Genomic DNA, 16,802 nt, shown 5'->3' on the forward strand with positions numbered 1-16,802 from the left:
CTTGTGTTCTGGAGATAATGGGCACCCTCCAAATGGCTTAATCCCTGGGGTGGTTGTGAGATTCTGTCTGCTCAACAAGTATATAATTAGTTTCTGTAGTCACCATCCAATCACACACTAACCTGCTACTGTGACATAACCATTTAATTACACTCTGCTATATTGACTGTGCTCACTCTGTGACATCATCCAATCACACACTAACCTGCTACTCACTCTGTGACATAATCCAATCACACTAACCTGGTATTCATTCTGTGGCATCGCCATCCAATCATACACTAACCTGTTCCATAAACTGTGTGACTATTGTGCACATTCTGTGACATCACCATATAATTACTCACTAACCTGCTACATAGACTGCACCTGCCTTGTATTCAGTGTGTGACATCATCCAGTCACACACTAACCTGCTACATAGACTGCACCTGCCTTGTATTCAGTGTGTGACATCATCCAGTCACACACTAACCTGCTACATAGACTGCACCTGCCTTGTATTTAGTGTGTGACATCATCCAGTCACACACTAACCTGCTACATAGACTGCACCTGCCTTGTATTTAGTGTGTGACATCATCCAGTCACACACTAACCTGCTACATAGACTGTGTAACTGCGCTCACTCTGTGACATCGCCATCCAGTCACATATAAACCTGCTAAATAGATTGTGTAACTGTGCTGACTGTGTGACATCACCATCCAATCATGCACTAACCTTCTACATGGACTATATGACCGTACTGCATCACCATCCAATCACATATTAACGTGCTACATAGACTGTGTGACTGCACTGCACTCAGTGACATCACCATCCAATCACATACTAACCTGCTAAATAGATTGTGTAACTGCTGACTGTGTGACATCACCATCCAATCATGCACTAACCTTCTACATAGACTGTGTGACTACTGCACTCAGTGACATCACCATCCAATCACACACTAAACTACTACATAGACTGTGTGACTGCGTTCACTATGTGACCTCATCCTCCAGTCATGCACTAACCTGCTACATAGACTTTGTGACTGCGCTCACTCTGTGACATCACCATCCAGTCACACACTAACCTGCTACATAGACTGTGTGACTGCGCACACTCTGTGACATCACCATTCAATCACACACACTAACCTACTACATAGACTGTGTGACTGCGCTCAATCTGTGACATCACCATCCAATCACATAACAACCTTCTACATAGACTGTGTGACAGTACTGCACTCACTGTGACATCACCATCCAATAACATACTAACCTGCTATATAACCTGTGTGACTGTGCTGTGCTCACTGTGACATCACCATCCAATCACGCACTAACCTTCTACATAGATTGTATGACTGCTCTCACTCTGTGACATCGCCATCTAGTCACACACTAACCTGCTACATAGATTGTGTAACTGCGTTCACTCTGTGACATCGCCATCTAGGCCCTTATTCTGATCGGTGCGGCCAGAGACGATTATGCGGCTAGGACCGTGCGTGCGAAACCCCGCCTTCCATACGGTTCGCCAACTCCGTCCGTATGCGGTAAGAAGCTGGCCGAACGGACCGCACGTGTATTTTTCACGGAATACGCCTCCTCCATCTAAGGGAACCTCCCCCATCATTCGATGGTCGCAGACCATCGAATGCAGGACCGAGTGCTCCACCAGCACCCGCAACCTCAGACCACACGGGCATTTTTCCGTGCAAAAGCAGGGATCTGGGCGGGCAGCTGACATCCGGCGATGTCATATGTCTGCCCCCTACATGTGCGTCACGGCCGTATTACCATACGTATGCCCAGCGTTTGCATGGGAACTCCCATGAAACGCGGGGCGTATGCATATGGTAATGAGCCCAAATAGCCCTTCACGCCCCTCTCCACCCCCTGTTCGGAGTGTTCACATATCATGCGGGATTTGGCCGTACGCCCCGCTCGCACATGCGCAGAGACGCCTCTGCACATGCGCAGACACAAAACATCGGCGGGCCGAACGCACGCGGATATATCCACACCGATCAGAATAAGGGCCCTAGTCACACACTAACCTGCTACATAGACAGTGTAACTGCGCTCACTCTGTGACATCGCCATCTAGTCACACACTAACCTGCTACATAGATTGTGTGACTGCGCTCACTCTGTGACATCGCCATCTAGTCACACACTAACCTGCTACATAGATTGTGTGACTGCGCTCACTCTGTGACATCGCCATCTAGTCACACACTAACCTGCTACATAGATTTTGTAACTGTGCTCACTCTGTGACATCGCCATCTAGTCACACACTAACCTGCTACATAGATTGTGTGACTGCGCTCACTCTGTGACATCGCCATCTAGTCACACACTAACCTGCTACACAGATTGTGTGACTACATTGTTACCCAGTTTCTGTTTCTCAGTATTCCAGAGGATTCTTCCCCATGCGCCACAATAACAAGGCCACAATATATGCAACCTGCAATCCTTCTGCCCCCTCTATTCCCACTAAGCTGTGCCCATAACTTGCACCAGGCTGATTGCTGCCATGAGTTACACTAATGCTATTGCTTCATCTTATTAAATAAACATTTAAATCTATAAACTGTTTTATGAGTTAACACTTTTACGGCTCCGTCTTCTCTCCGCCGCCTTTCTCCATGGTTACAGTGTCATCGCTCTGGGAATTCTTAGCACTCGGCTTCTGAAACAGCAAGTATTCCATCCTTTATGGGAAAATGACCTTTCACTCCCCTGAACTGAAAACATCCTTCATTTATAGGAAGCCAGTTACCATTTATAGCGCAGAGCCTGTTCCCAGGGGTGACTCTGTCCTACAGGAATCCATGGATCTGCATGGCAAATAGTCCAAGCTCCTGGCGCGGAGCTAGTGGAAGTCATGCGGCTACTATGATCCCTACGATGCTACATTGTAGCTTATGTCGGACTCAGTCGATAATGTGTGTGAGCTACACATCTCGTGTATGTGGTAATAATTATCGATGGGCTTTGCAGCGCCTGGCTGCCGACACAGAGATATCAGCAGTAACGTTTGGATAGTTGTCTGGATAAAGCGATCATTTTATGTCAAACATAGGTCACTGCCTCCCATGTGATCGGCGCAGGTGTCTGCTGAAATACTCTGTGCTACATAGGCTGCTTGTTTGCTCTTGCACTTTCAAATCCATCGGTCCAAGGAACCAGTAAGTGGCATTAGTGAGTGGCACGGGTGAGCGGCGCGCCACTCCGAACGCAGAGGTTCTCTGGTCGCCCGTCCAATTGCTTCAGGCTTGCAGGGTGCATGGAACAGCATCCTGCAGCCAGTAGTGCGGCACTAGTGCCCCCGCAGTGTGGACCTGCTGTCTCTATTACAGCGGAGACCGCTGTAGTATCCAGGTCTGGGTGATGTCACATGAAAAGAAGGCAGGGCCAGCACCGGGTGCTGGGAGCCCTTGTTAGGTCACTGATTGGCAACTCGCCTATCTGCTGCTCTCAGCTGTTGTGAAACTACACATCCCATCATGCCCTGCAACAGTTTTAGCATTCCCTAACAGCAAAACTTTGTCAAGGCATGCTGGGACTTGTAGATTCACAACAGCTGGAGAGCCACTGCTTGGACAGGCCTGCATTAACATGTCTGGAGCAGCGACAGACAGCAGGTCAGACCCAATCATCCGATCTGAAACAATAATCAGCCCTGTTCGCTGCATGTACACTTGGAGGTTATTGGACAATTGTCTTTCCGTCTTTATAGTGTACTCACCCACTGTCCGAAATTCTCTTTCAGCAGGAAGTAAATGGTTTCCACCCCAAAAGTTGTTCCTGTATTGGGTGTTAGGTGATCTCTGAGCCAGTCAGTAAGGAAGCTCCTCTTTGGTCACATGATGCAACCGAAGAGGGGTGGGTTGTGTTGGGAATTAAAATGCAAATAATACCCCTTTCACACCAGCCTAATTTCCCGGGTTGGGCCTGGGAACAACCTGCGACTAGAGCTGGTTTGTAAGGTTCCTGGGCCAAAATCCTGGGAAAATTTGCCGGGATTTCAACCCTGCTATGGAGCAGGGTTTTTCCCGGGTCTTGGCCAGTGTGAAAGGGGTTGGAGTACTCACACGGGTTGCCGTTCCTTGGTGCCTGCGGTCAGGCTGGGGATCCACACAGGCGGCGGGCGCAGATGACGGGACAGGCGGCGGATGAAGATGACGCAGCTCACGCAGACCTGCGTCTCTGCACCCGCCGTCTGACCTGTCATCTGCGCCCGCCGCCTGTGTGGATCACCGGCCCGCACCGGGGACCGACAACCCGGGCTGAGTACTGTCCTCCGTCACCATCCCACCTCCTGCCCGCCTGCCTCCTCCCCGCCTCCTGCCCGCCTCCTTCCCACACCAGCAAATGCATGGACTTTTCTGGTGTGAAAGGGGCCAACCCGGGAATGCCCCGGCATGATCCCTGGGCCGAATTCCCGGGTGGGTCCCTGCATTTTCTGGTGTGAAAGGGGTATAAGAAGAATCTCTGTGCTCACTGTATAATAGAAAATATCCGACTTCGGATTTCAGAACTCTGTGGGTACAAATCAGGTCTGTCCAGCGACAAGAGGTGATCATACACAAAACCTTTACTTCCTAATCCGATTAGTGTTCTGTTACCATATAGGCGGCTTGTCCTGTGCAACCTCCTCTCCATCCGCTGTGTCTTTTTTTCTAAAATAAATAATTCATCCCTCTCGCAGCAATTTCCACAATTTCCAAATATGGAAATAATGATCATTAGAGAATATAAATAATGTGGTCTTTCCATAATTCTTACCGGAGAATGGAATTTGTACACCGCCACCGAAGAGAAGTTGGACAAGCTGGCTCTTCCGCTGCAGCAGGCACCGTCATAGAGCGGAGCAGAATTAACAATATAATGGGAGGCTGGGGAAATAGATGGCTTTCTCCAGGGAGATGTGTATAGAACTATCCTCTGTTTGAAATATGAATAAAATATGAATATAATGTTGAATCCATTTCAATATAATGTCAAAATGGATGCATTTATAATCTCTTCTCCTTCCCTCCCTCCCTCCCGCGCAGAATGATGCCTGGTCCTTCCGTGCGGCGGAATGAATGCTTTGTGTGAATCAATATGTGGTCTCAGCGTCATCAATGTCATTTGCTGGAGGCCTATGTGGCTGTAGTGGAATTTAGGGCACTAGCTTCATAGAACAGGGAGCACAAACGAACGCGAGAACACCGTGGTGCAGATGTAACAATCAATGATGTTCTTGTTATTTCTCATTAAGGGGCAGATTTATCAGTCTTCAAAAAGAGATTGCGGAGGGTGATCACCGATCAGCTCATAACTGTCATTTTTCAAACCCAGCATGCAACATGGCAGTTAGGGGCCGATTGGCTGGAAATAGTTTTCACTCTAAACTTTATCACTTTTTGAAACTTGATACATCTGTCCCTAAGGGCCTGATGCACTGATGCTCGTCATTCCGTTGTTATGTGGAAGGAGATTGGTCAATATTAAATAGATCGAGTTGTCATGTGACCGTTATGATGTAACAAACAGTAACGGTTTTCTCCCTGCTTTTTCATGTGTCAAACCTTGTACAGAGGACCAGTGGAATGAATGATGCCCTTAGTAACCAACCTTATTTTAGCTATCGTTGTATAGAGTACATTAGTACTGGTTGCTACGGGCAACACACCCTCGTGTTTGATGAATGTCACCCATACTAAAGCCAGTCACATAGCCGCATTGAAATAAGGCTTTAAAGTGGTGAGTTATCAAATCTCGGAGAGAGATAAAGTGGAGAGCAATTAAGTACCAACCAGTCAACTGTCATCTATCTAGCACAGCCTATGAAATGACAGGAGCGGATTGGTTGGTACGGTATCCCTCTCTACTTTGCCTCTCTACAAAACTTGATGAATATCCCCATAAAAACAGTTTTCAACACCCATAATACCATGCAAATTAGTCTTCTACTGGACCCGATGCTTCCAGTTACATTATTATTATTAGTGCCCATATGAGCTTACACTCTTATGCTGGGTTCACACTAAGATGGGAGTTCTATTTCAGTTGGGATGTGTGCTATGTGCAATTAATCAGATTCTAGAAGGTGCTAAATAAATAAGGTACTTATATGTTAGTTGGGCGCCCGTTACGTAATTTGCGTAGTGGTATATTGAGAATACCAATACACCACTATGCTGGCTATTTAAATGATGTAACTTACGCAAATTACGTAACTGCAGCCCTGCTAATACATAAAGGATCATATGTCCACTATCCACGTCATACCCCCAGTGTCCACGTGGGCGTGGAGTTAATTTGTAGAGAGTGTGGCGAGCCACCGAGCCCGAAGCGTTGCGAGCCCCGCAAGGGGACGCGTATCTTCGTCCCCTCGCGGGGCTCGCTGCACTCGTCACGCTTCAGGCTCGGTGGCTCGCTGCGCTCGCCCCACTTTCTCAAATTAACTCCACATTTGTCCATGTGGACACCTGGGGTATGACGTGGATAGTGGGCATATGATCCTGTTAGTGGGTGTTGTATGTATGTGTGTGTGTGTGTGTGTGTGTGTGTGTGTTATACTTATCATCCAGATGTCCCCGGCGCCTCCGGGACTCGGATCCCCGCATCACGGCAGCCATGACACTATTAGAGTAGTGCCGCTGGGGGAGCAGGGAAACCATGTGATGCTCCCCCAGCGGCTGCCGCAATGCCCCCCCCCCCCCCTCCGCCGCCATTACGCCCTTCCCCGCACCGACGCCAGCCACCGCCATCCAGCCCTTCACCCCACACCGCCGTGGACGACCGCCCTGCCCGCGTAAGTAACACCAGGGCAGCCACCATCTTCCCCCCTCCAGCCGGCCGCACCTACCCTCCGCCCGGCCGCACGTATTAGCCGGCCGACCGGCAGTGGCTACGCTGACAACGTAGCCAAAGCTAACATATAAGTACCATAAATAATTAGTAGATTCTGGTTGGTTGCCCATAGCAACATTGCATCTGAACTAGAACTCCCATCTCAAACCCCCTAAGTATCTGCCGGTCACCATGAGCGTCCCTCACTGTCCTCGACTTCTCTTCCTCCCGCTTCTGGTTCAGAAGAAAGGTATGGTTCCTGTGCCACATGGGCACTACTGTGGTTATCTGCCAGTTAGGCAACGCTTTTCTGTGGCATCATGCTCACTGCTTGGCACAGAGCCAAGGCCATTTGTCACCAATGGTCGGTGGCAATTGTTGCCACCAAGGAGCCAGAGGAGGAACATAGAGGACTGCAGCACAGAACGTGTCCTGGTTTGAGGCGTCCAGATTATCATGGCCGTAGGTACTGCACAGCGGATGCAGCTCGGCCGCATTTCGCAGCTCTGCAAAAACCAAAGTAATGTAATCTGAATACTTCAGACCACCCCTTTCCCACCTCTCCAATCATACAGGGGCTCTGCAGACAGTATAGATGTAGGCCTGTACAGTACAGATTTGTTTAATGTAATCCAAGCAAATGGGTAAATGCCCACCTCCGCATGACAGACAGCGTGCGCAGCGTAGGTTACAATGATAAGTCCAGCAGTGGTGACCTTTCCTATCTTGACAGCACCGCCGTCTCGCTGCCCTGCCCTTCTCCAAAGCGCAGTGCCCTATGAGTCTGTCGCTGACACCCCGGCATCATTACAGCTAATTTAACGAGACATCATAATGCAGAGTTTTCAGATCTAGGGCAACGAGTCGCTGGGCCGTGAAATTCCATCTCTAAGTGGCCACTAATAAGGGCCTGGTTAATTTCATGCTCGATCTTTCTGACATTCATAATCAATGCAGAGAAATAAGCACCTATAAGCACTTTGCAGTATTTATTAAGCACGTACCATTAAAGGTATTTTTTTTTTTTGCCGAGTTTGACGAATTTCCTAATTTGTCCTTGAGATGTTTAATAACCGTAATTACTGGAAGGAGTTTGACATGATGCCTAGATCTCTGCATAGGATTAATCGGTAGGTCAGCTGGACGTTAGTGCAGAATTCCCAGAAGGCGAACATCCTGAGTAATCAGTCCTATAATTATTATAATATAATTTATTGTGTATAATTGACGGTCGACTGCCCGGGTTACAGCAGGAGAGAGCAGTGGTATATGTGCCTGGGTTACAGCAGGAGAGAGCAGTAGTATATGTGCCTGGGTTACACCAGGAGAGAGCAGTAGTATATGTGCCTGGGTTACAGCAGGAGAGAGCAGTAGTATATGTGCCTGGGTTACACCAGGAGAGAGCAGTAGTATATGTGCCTGGGTTACACCAGGAGAGAGCAGTAGTATATGTGCCTGGGTTACACCAGGAGAGAGCAGTAGTATATGTGCCTGGGTTACACCAGGAGAGAGCAGTAGTATATGTGCCTGGGTTACACCAGGAAAGAGCGGTAGTATATGTGCCTGGGTTACGGCAGGAGAGAGCAGTAGTATATGTGCCTGGGTTACATCGGGAGAGAGCAGTAGTATATGTGCCTGGGTTACATCGGGAGAGAGCAGTAGTATATGTGCCTGGGTTACAGCAGGAGAGAGCAGTAGTATATATGCCTGGGTTACAACAGGAGAGAGCAGTAGTATATGTGCCTGGGTTACAGCAGGAGAGAGCAGTAGTATATGTGCCTGGGTTACAGCGGGAGAGAGCAGTAGTATATGTGCCTGGGTTACATCGGGAGAGAGCAGTAGTATATGTGCCTGGGTTACACTGGGAGAGAGCAGTAGTATATGTGCCTGGGTTACAGCAGGAGAGAGCAGTAGTATATGTACCTGGGTTACACCGGGAGAGAGCAGTAGTATATGTGCCTGGGTTACAGCAGGAGAGAGCAGTAGTATATGTGCCTGGGTTACACTGGGAGAGAGCAGTAGTATATGTTCCTGGGTTACATCGGGAAAGAGCAGTAGTATATGTGCCTGGGTTACAGCAGGAGAGAGCAGTAGTATATGTGCCTGGGTTACAGCAGGAGAGAGCAGTAGTATATGTACCTGGGTTACAGCAGGAGAGAGCAGTAGTATATGTGCCTAGGTTACGCCGGGAGAGAGTAGTAGTATATGTGCCTGGGTTACAGCAGGAGAGAGCAGTAGTATATGTGCCTGGGTTACACCGGGAGAGAGTGGTAGTATATGTGCCTGGGTTACACTGGGAGAGAGCGGTAGTATATGTGCCTGGGTTACACTGGAGAGCGGTAGTATATGTGCCTAGGTTACAGCAGGAGAGAGCAGTAGAATATGTGCCTGGGTTACAGCAGGAGAGAGCAGTAGTATATGTGCCTGGGTTACAGCGGGAGAGAGCGGTAGTACATGTGCCTGGGTTACAGCGGGAGAGAGCGGTAGTATATGTGCCTGGGTTACATCGGGAGAGAGCAGTAGTATATGTGCCCGGGTTACACCAGGAGAGAGCAGTAGTATATGTGCCTGGGTTACAGCAGGAGAGAGCAGCAGTATATGTGCCTGGGTTACAGCGGGAGAGAGCAGTAGCATATGTGCCCGGGTTACACCAGGAGAGAGCAGTAGTATATGTGCCTGGGTTACAGCAGGAGAGAGTAGTAGTATATGTGCCTGGGTTACACCAAGAGAGAGCAGTAGTATATGTGCCTGGGTTACACCAAGAGAGAGCAGTAGTATATGTGCCTGGGTTACAGCAGGAGAGAGCAGTAGTATATGTGCCTGGGTTACAGCAGGACAGAGTAGTAGTATATGTGCCTGGGTTACACCGGGAGAGAGCAGTAGTATATGTGCCTGGGTTACAGCAGAAGAGAGTATTAGTATATGTGCCTGGGTTACACTGGGAGAGAGCAGTAGTATATGTGCCTGGGTTACACCAGGAGAGAGCAGTAGTATATGTGCCTGGGTTACAGCAGGAGAGAGCAGTAGTATACTGTATGTGCCTGGGTTACAGCAGGAGAGAGCAGTAGTATATTTGCCTGGGTTACAGCAGGAGAGAGCAGTGGTATATGTGCCTGGGTTACAGCAGGAGAGAGCAGTAGTATATGTGCCTGGGTTACAGCAGGAGAGAGCAGTAGTATATGTGCCCGGGTTACACCAGGAGAGAGCAGTAGTATATGTGCCTAGGTTGCAGCTGGAGAGACCAGTAGTATATGTGCCTAGGTTGCAGCTGGAGAGAGCAGTAGTATATAGTATGTACCTGGGTTGTTAATCTACCTGCTAAATGAACACTATTCCGTTGATAAACCAGCCATTGCAAAGCTGTGTGTGTGTGTATGTGTGTGTGTGCGTGTGTGTGTGTGTGTGTGTGTGTGTGTACACTGTTTTCTATCCTATGTATTATTTATATATTTAGTTATAATGTTGCAATGAATAATTTCCAGACTAGAATGATTGCAAGAGGATTAATTATAGGTAAAACATATTCACCAGAAATGTCCGATAATTGCTTCAACATCACCCCGTCCACCGAGCATGGATTCTGTATTTTTAGAATAACAATAGATTTCTCATTAATGAGGAGTACAGAATAGCTATTTTTCACCCCTTTGCTGTGTTGGAGAATGAATGTTCGGGAGTCTGAGTGTTGATGCCGCAAAATTGTAAATCAATTAAAGCTGTTTACAATGCAAATGGGTTTCCGGATCTGTGGGCGCACAAAGTAGAAAATCATAAGAATGTAAACTGGAGGCGACTCCCACACTGCCGCCATCTAGCGAGCTCACGGGCATTGTTCTGCCAGGGAGACATGTTTCTGTACACAGTTATCCTGTCATCAGCTGTAGTGGGCATGCATGAATGCAGCCTTCCCTGGCACCGTGCTGGCAGTGCCCGTTGTGTCACAAGAAGACAGTCCCGTATATTGTAGTAAGTTTGAACAGAGACCACTTCTAATCTTTTCCAATTATGTGGCAGCGCGCCGATACTTATGGAGTTGAATGAATACCAGCTGCCTTAGCTACGTTGCTCACAGTAAGGATTTATTGGGTTATTGGTTAAATACACCTGTTGGATGGCTTGCTGGTTAGATACACCTGTTGGATGGCTTGCTGGTTAGATACACCTGTTGGATGGCTTGCTGGTTAGATACACCTGTTGGATGGCTTGCTGGTTAGATACACCTGATGAATGGCTTGCTGGTTAGATACACCTATTGGATAGGTTGCTGGTAAGATGCACCTGCTTGGTAGGTTGCTGGTTAGATTCACCTGTTTGGTAGGTTGCTGGTTAGATACACCTGATGAATGGGTTGCTGGTTAGATACACCGGATGGATTAGTTGCTGGTTAGATACACCGGATGGATTAGTTGCTGGTTAGATACACCGGATGGATTAGTTGCTGGTTAGATACACCGGATGGATTAGTTGCTGGTTAGATATGCCTTTTTGGATTGGCTGTTGGTTAGATACTCCTGTTGGATATGCTATTGGTTAGATTCTCCCATTGGATTGGCTATTGGTTAGATACTTCTGTTGGATGGGTTATTTAGATACTCCTGCTGGATTAGATACTCAATAAATATATATATACTAGGTGATTCATCGCGCCCTACGGGCGCTCTTCACACCGTCGTAAGGGGCTGCGCCCCCTTAATTTGTGAACATTTGTATATGAGAAAGATGGTTAGAATTGTATGAAAGATGCCTGTATTGCAACTTGAGTTATAGGTGAAATGTGTTAAATAGAGAGCATATGATGTGGAAGGGGGTGTGTATTGTTTTGTTTAATTAAAAAGCGGTTACAGAGTAAGATGTACATTGATAGTGTGGATGGTACAGTGACATTTGTGGGTGTGGGGGGGGGGGGGCTGTGTGTGCATGTTGTTTAGGTGTGTGTGTGCAATAGTATAGTAGGGTGTTTTTGAGTCAGCGGCTCCCCACTGGCGGAGGTCACGACACAGGAAAACAGGAGGCTGGGTAGTGATAGGGGTGTGTGGGCATAAGGGGGACTAAAGAGGAGGGTGGGAGATACTGTGCAGCTTCTGCCAGTGGGTGAGGGTCCAGTGTGGCAGTACAGGGTGGGAGTTCGGGTGCATGAGAGCAGGAGGCTGGGCTATGAGGCATGATAGGGGCATGTGGGCAAAACAGCGTCAGCGACTCCCCAGTGGTGGAAGTTACAGTTCAGGAAGCAGGAAGCTGGGTAGTGATAGGGGTGTGTGAGTATATGGGGGACTAAAGAGGGGCTTAGGGGTGCCGTGAATTGTGGATGGGGCGCGGGGGGTGCCGTGAATCAAGGGAGGGAGGGGGCGCAGGTGTCCGCGAATCGCGGGAGAGGGCGGGGATCCGCAAAGCATGGGAGGGGGCGTGAATTGCGGGAGTGGGGGGTTGCGAATTGCGGGAGGGGGGGTGTGCGGGGGGTGACGTGAATCGTGGGAGGGGGCGTGAATCGTGGGAGGGGGGGTGCGCGGTGGGTCCGTGAATTGCGGGAGGGGGGGTACGGGCCGCGATGAATCACCTAGTTGGTTATATATTCTTGTAGAAGGATGGTAGGATGTTGCTGTCATACAGAATGCATTTACATAAACAGTAATAGTAGCAGTAAAAGATCTGACTTAAAACACCTACAGTAAAACAGAACAGGTGTTATATATTATACAAAGAATTGGTTGATGATGTGTAGGTTGACATGCACATAGTTGTCACTGGAAAAAAATAGCTACAAGAAAAAATCAACACAGAAAGGTCAACACATGTACAGTAAATGTGTGGCACTTCATTGGTGTCCATGTCGACACATGAGAATGAATATGAAAACATTCAAAAAAGAAAAATAAATCTTCAAAAACTCATGTCAACCTTTTTCATTGTCGACCATAGCCGTGTCAGTGTTTTGCATGTGCCATTTAATCCTGGGGTTACCGTGAATCGCGAGCGGGGGTGGATGGGAGGGAGGAGGTGAGGGGTGTCCGCGAATCACGGCAGGAGGGGTCGTGGGTGGATGCCGTGAATTGCGGGAGGGGGGGTCGTGGTGGGGGTGTGGGTGCCGCGAATCGTGGGAGGGGGGGACGCGGGGCGTTGCAGTAGATCGTGGGAGGGTGAGTCGCGGGGGCGGGGGGTTGCCGCAATGACAGGAGGGGGGGTCAGGGGGGGGGAATCGCGGTGGGGGGGGCACGGGGGGTGGGGGGTACCGCGAACCGCGGGAGGGGGGGCCCGGGGGGTTGGTGCAAATCGTGGGAGGGGGGTAACGGGGTGTCACGGGGTGGGGCCGCAAATCGCGGGAGTCGCCGCGAATTGCGGGGGGTGTGCTGTAAATCGCGGGAGGGGGGTCGCCGGGGGGTACCGCGAATCGCCACAAGAAAAAATCAACACAGAAAGGTCAACACATGTAAATGTTGACATAAGTGTGGCACTTCATTGGTGTCCATGTCGACACATGCGAATGAATATGAAAACATTGAAAAAGTGAAAAATAAATCTTCAAAAACTCATGTCAACCTTTTTCATTGTCGACCATAGCCATGTCACTGTTTTACATGTGCCATTTAATCGTGGGGTTGCCGTGAATGGGTGGGGGGGGAGGGGCTACTCACCAGACACACCAGGTGAGCGCCCCCCACCTCCATACCTCCCAACATGACCCTCTCCAGGAGGGATACATTGCTCTGTTTCTGGACTTTCTTCTTAATTTATGGATTACCATCACCTGTGCTTAAACACCTTTCTTATCAATTACCCTGTTTAAAACAGGTGATGACAATCATAAATTAAGATGGAAGTCCACAAACAGAGCACTGTGGGCTCACTGGGCTGGTTCTCTGTCATGTGAGTCAGAGGCCCCACCCAGCGTTACAGCTTTAGACACACTTTGAGTGACAGATGTAGCCAAATATATAAGAGATATGAAAAATACCGACAAGACCTTATCACCTTTAAACAAAATAAACAAGAAACCGTCAATCGTGATTATGCGGAATACAGGGTGTACAGCTGGGCCTATGGGAATTCCCAACAACAATCCCGCAGAAATAAACCCAGACGGTCTTACAAACCGAAATTCGACACTGACCAATCAAGTGAGCATTCTTCTAGCGATGTTGAACCGTCAAAAAACTACAGAGGCACCAAACCCCGCAAACCCCCTTCAGGAGCGGCTACCAGATCCAGAGGCCCCTTGCCAAACACAAGCCAACCCGCAGAGGAGGCCAGTGCATCAGGCAGGCCAAAAAGATCTGTAAAAAAGAGGACTTAGTCTTTAATCTTTCGAAACGCCCTTTGTCTGAAGCTGAACTTTCCATCCTTAATAAAGGACTCACCTTTGTACCCACCCACAACCCCAATTTATTGGAAGACCGTGTGGACCTCTACAAACTTGGACGCAGACTTCGTCTCCGTGATCATTTTGGCAATTCTACTCCCACCAACAACATGCCACCACAACTCTACAAAAAGAGTGTCTTTGACCCCATCTCTAACAACATAGCCATCAAAAGCTTTTTGGGCCATATGGAACAGAACATTACTGCCGTTCACACCAAGAAAACCCACACCCCGGCCAACCTCACCAGTGATGAAAGACAAGCATTAAAAGCTTTGAGCAACTACACTGACATTGTTATACGATCGGCCGACAAAGGGGGTGGTATTGTCGTACAGGACCTTGCCGCATATAAGGAAGAGATTTTCCGCCAATTGGCTGATGAACAGACCTATCGCCAACTGCCAGGTGACCCTACCCCATCTTTTAAGAAAACTCTTGACACCTTTCTAACAGATGCAGTTACTGCCGGGTCGATTCCCACCGAGATACAACAAGTGCTCACCACTGAATTCCCGAAAACCCCCATTCTTTACACATTGCCCAAACTGCACAAGGATCCTGTACACCCTCCGGGCAGGCCCATCATAGCCGCCAGAGACTCCCTGTTCTATACTGCAGCCCAATTCTTGGACATGTTCCTGCAACCCATCGTGCAACAACAATTCACCTACCTGAAAGATACGACTACCCTTCTCATACATCTCCAAGCATTATCCCCTCTGCCATCTAAATACCTTCTGTGCACCATAGATGTGGTGTCACTCTACACCAGCATACCACACTCTAGAGGTCTGGAAGCGGTCAGAAGGTCAGTCTACAACAGTGAACTATACAAAGGCCCAGATTGTGCCTTCTTCATGGACCTCTTGGACTTGGCGTTGTCCAATAACTACTTTCTCTTTGACAACAGATATTACCTGCAACACTCCGGGGTTGCTATGGGTTCTTGTGTAGCCCCGAGCGTTGCAAACATTTTTATGTTTGAGACGGAAAAAGATCTGTTCTTCGCAGACCCTGACGTCTCTGCTAAGATTAAAGCATACTACCGCTACATAGATGACATCATCTTGCTTTGGGACGGCAATCAGGAAAGCTTCAGCTCATTGATGGATCACATCAACCTGTTGGACACTGACATCAAGTTCACATATACCAGCAGTTTTGCCGACATCAACTTCCTAGATGTCCGCATTACACAGACGGATGATTTACAATTGCTCACCACGGTATACCACAAACCCACCGACAGGAATACTGCTTTACATGCAAGTAGCTTTCATCCCCCCACTTCCAAGTGGTCCTTACCCTACTCTCAGTTCCTCAGAGCAAGGCGTATTTGCTCCAGTACCACAGAAGCCGAAAAAGAAATCTCTGCAATGTCTTGCAGATATCTTGCCAGAGGCTACCCGGCTAAACTTCTCCTTTCCACCAAAGAAAAGGTTTTGCTCCTTGACAGGAAGCTTTTGCTTACACGCAAAGACACCCCGAGCAACAACAACAAAATCATATGGTCCCAATGTTTCTCGACTGCCAGCCAAACTTTGGTCAAATCAGCCAAAAGGATGTGGCCCCTTATAAACTGTGACCCTCATCTCCCGGCTCTTAAAAACTGTGCCATAATGCCTGCATACAAACGCAGTAAAAACCTCAAAGACCTGTTGGTGCACAATGACATTTCCAATCATAAAGAAGCCCCACCACAGTCCTTTCTACGCAGAAAAAATGGAAACTTTCGCTGCCTGAACTGTGTCACCTGCAACGGTCTTGAGACCGGAGACTTCTTCCTGCACCCCAGGACTGGTTCAAAAATCCCCATTCGCCACCCCCTCACCTGCAGTAGCCGATACGTGGTCTACTACATCAAATGCCCATGTGGCTCCCTCTACGTCGGCAAGACCATTCGACAGTTCAAGGAACGTATCGCCATGCACAAATCTAGCATTCGTGCAGCCTTGGGGACCAAAGGCTCGGACCAACCAGTAGCTAAACATTGGAAGGCATTCCAACACAGTCTCCCCAGCTTGAGATATAAGATTATTGACTGCATCCCAGATAACAAGAGAGGTGGCGACAGAGGTCGTGCGTTATTGAGACTTGAAGCCAAATGGATCCATCAATTGGACACTGTGCAACCCAATGGACTTAATGAAATGTTGCCCTTTTCTTGCTTCCTCTAAAAACCTTCAGTTTTGTGTGCCTGCATTTACTGCTCCCTGTTGTGCTATTTAAATGTTTCCTTTTCTCCCTACTTACTTTTCTATTTCTTTGTCCTCATACCCTTTTTCATACACATAGACACTCTTGCCCACCTCCACATACACTTACAGGTCAAGTTGCTTGACGCACCTTACCACATCCACACCTCTCTCCAGCACTCACACACTTTACAGCTCTTCAGCCCCATCACCTGTCACGTTTCCTCTTGCCTATCCTCTGCACACTCATGATTTTGGCCCCCTCTGTCCTTTCAACTTGTTTTCACTCAGAATATTTTTATATGATCACCCTTTCCTACATTAGTCTCTTTTCTATTAGATCGTTTGCACATCCTTAGTATCACCGTTCCATACACTCTTTTCTCCCCCCCTCACACC

General features: G+C 48.4%; 1 protein-coding gene across 8 annotated transcripts in view; it reads left to right on the forward strand.

Moving 5' to 3' along the window:
• The window catches only part of DAB2IP (DAB2 interacting protein), a 499,976-nt gene that overhangs the window by 280,710 nt on the left and 202,464 nt on the right, over positions 1-16,802 (forward strand). The window lies entirely within an intron of this gene.

Source organism: Crinia signifera, chromosome 9 (assembly GCF_055691185.1).
Source record: "Crinia signifera chromosome 9, ASM5569118v1, whole genome shotgun sequence".
Taxonomy (NCBI): domain Eukaryota; kingdom Metazoa; phylum Chordata; class Amphibia; order Anura; family Myobatrachidae; genus Crinia; species Crinia signifera.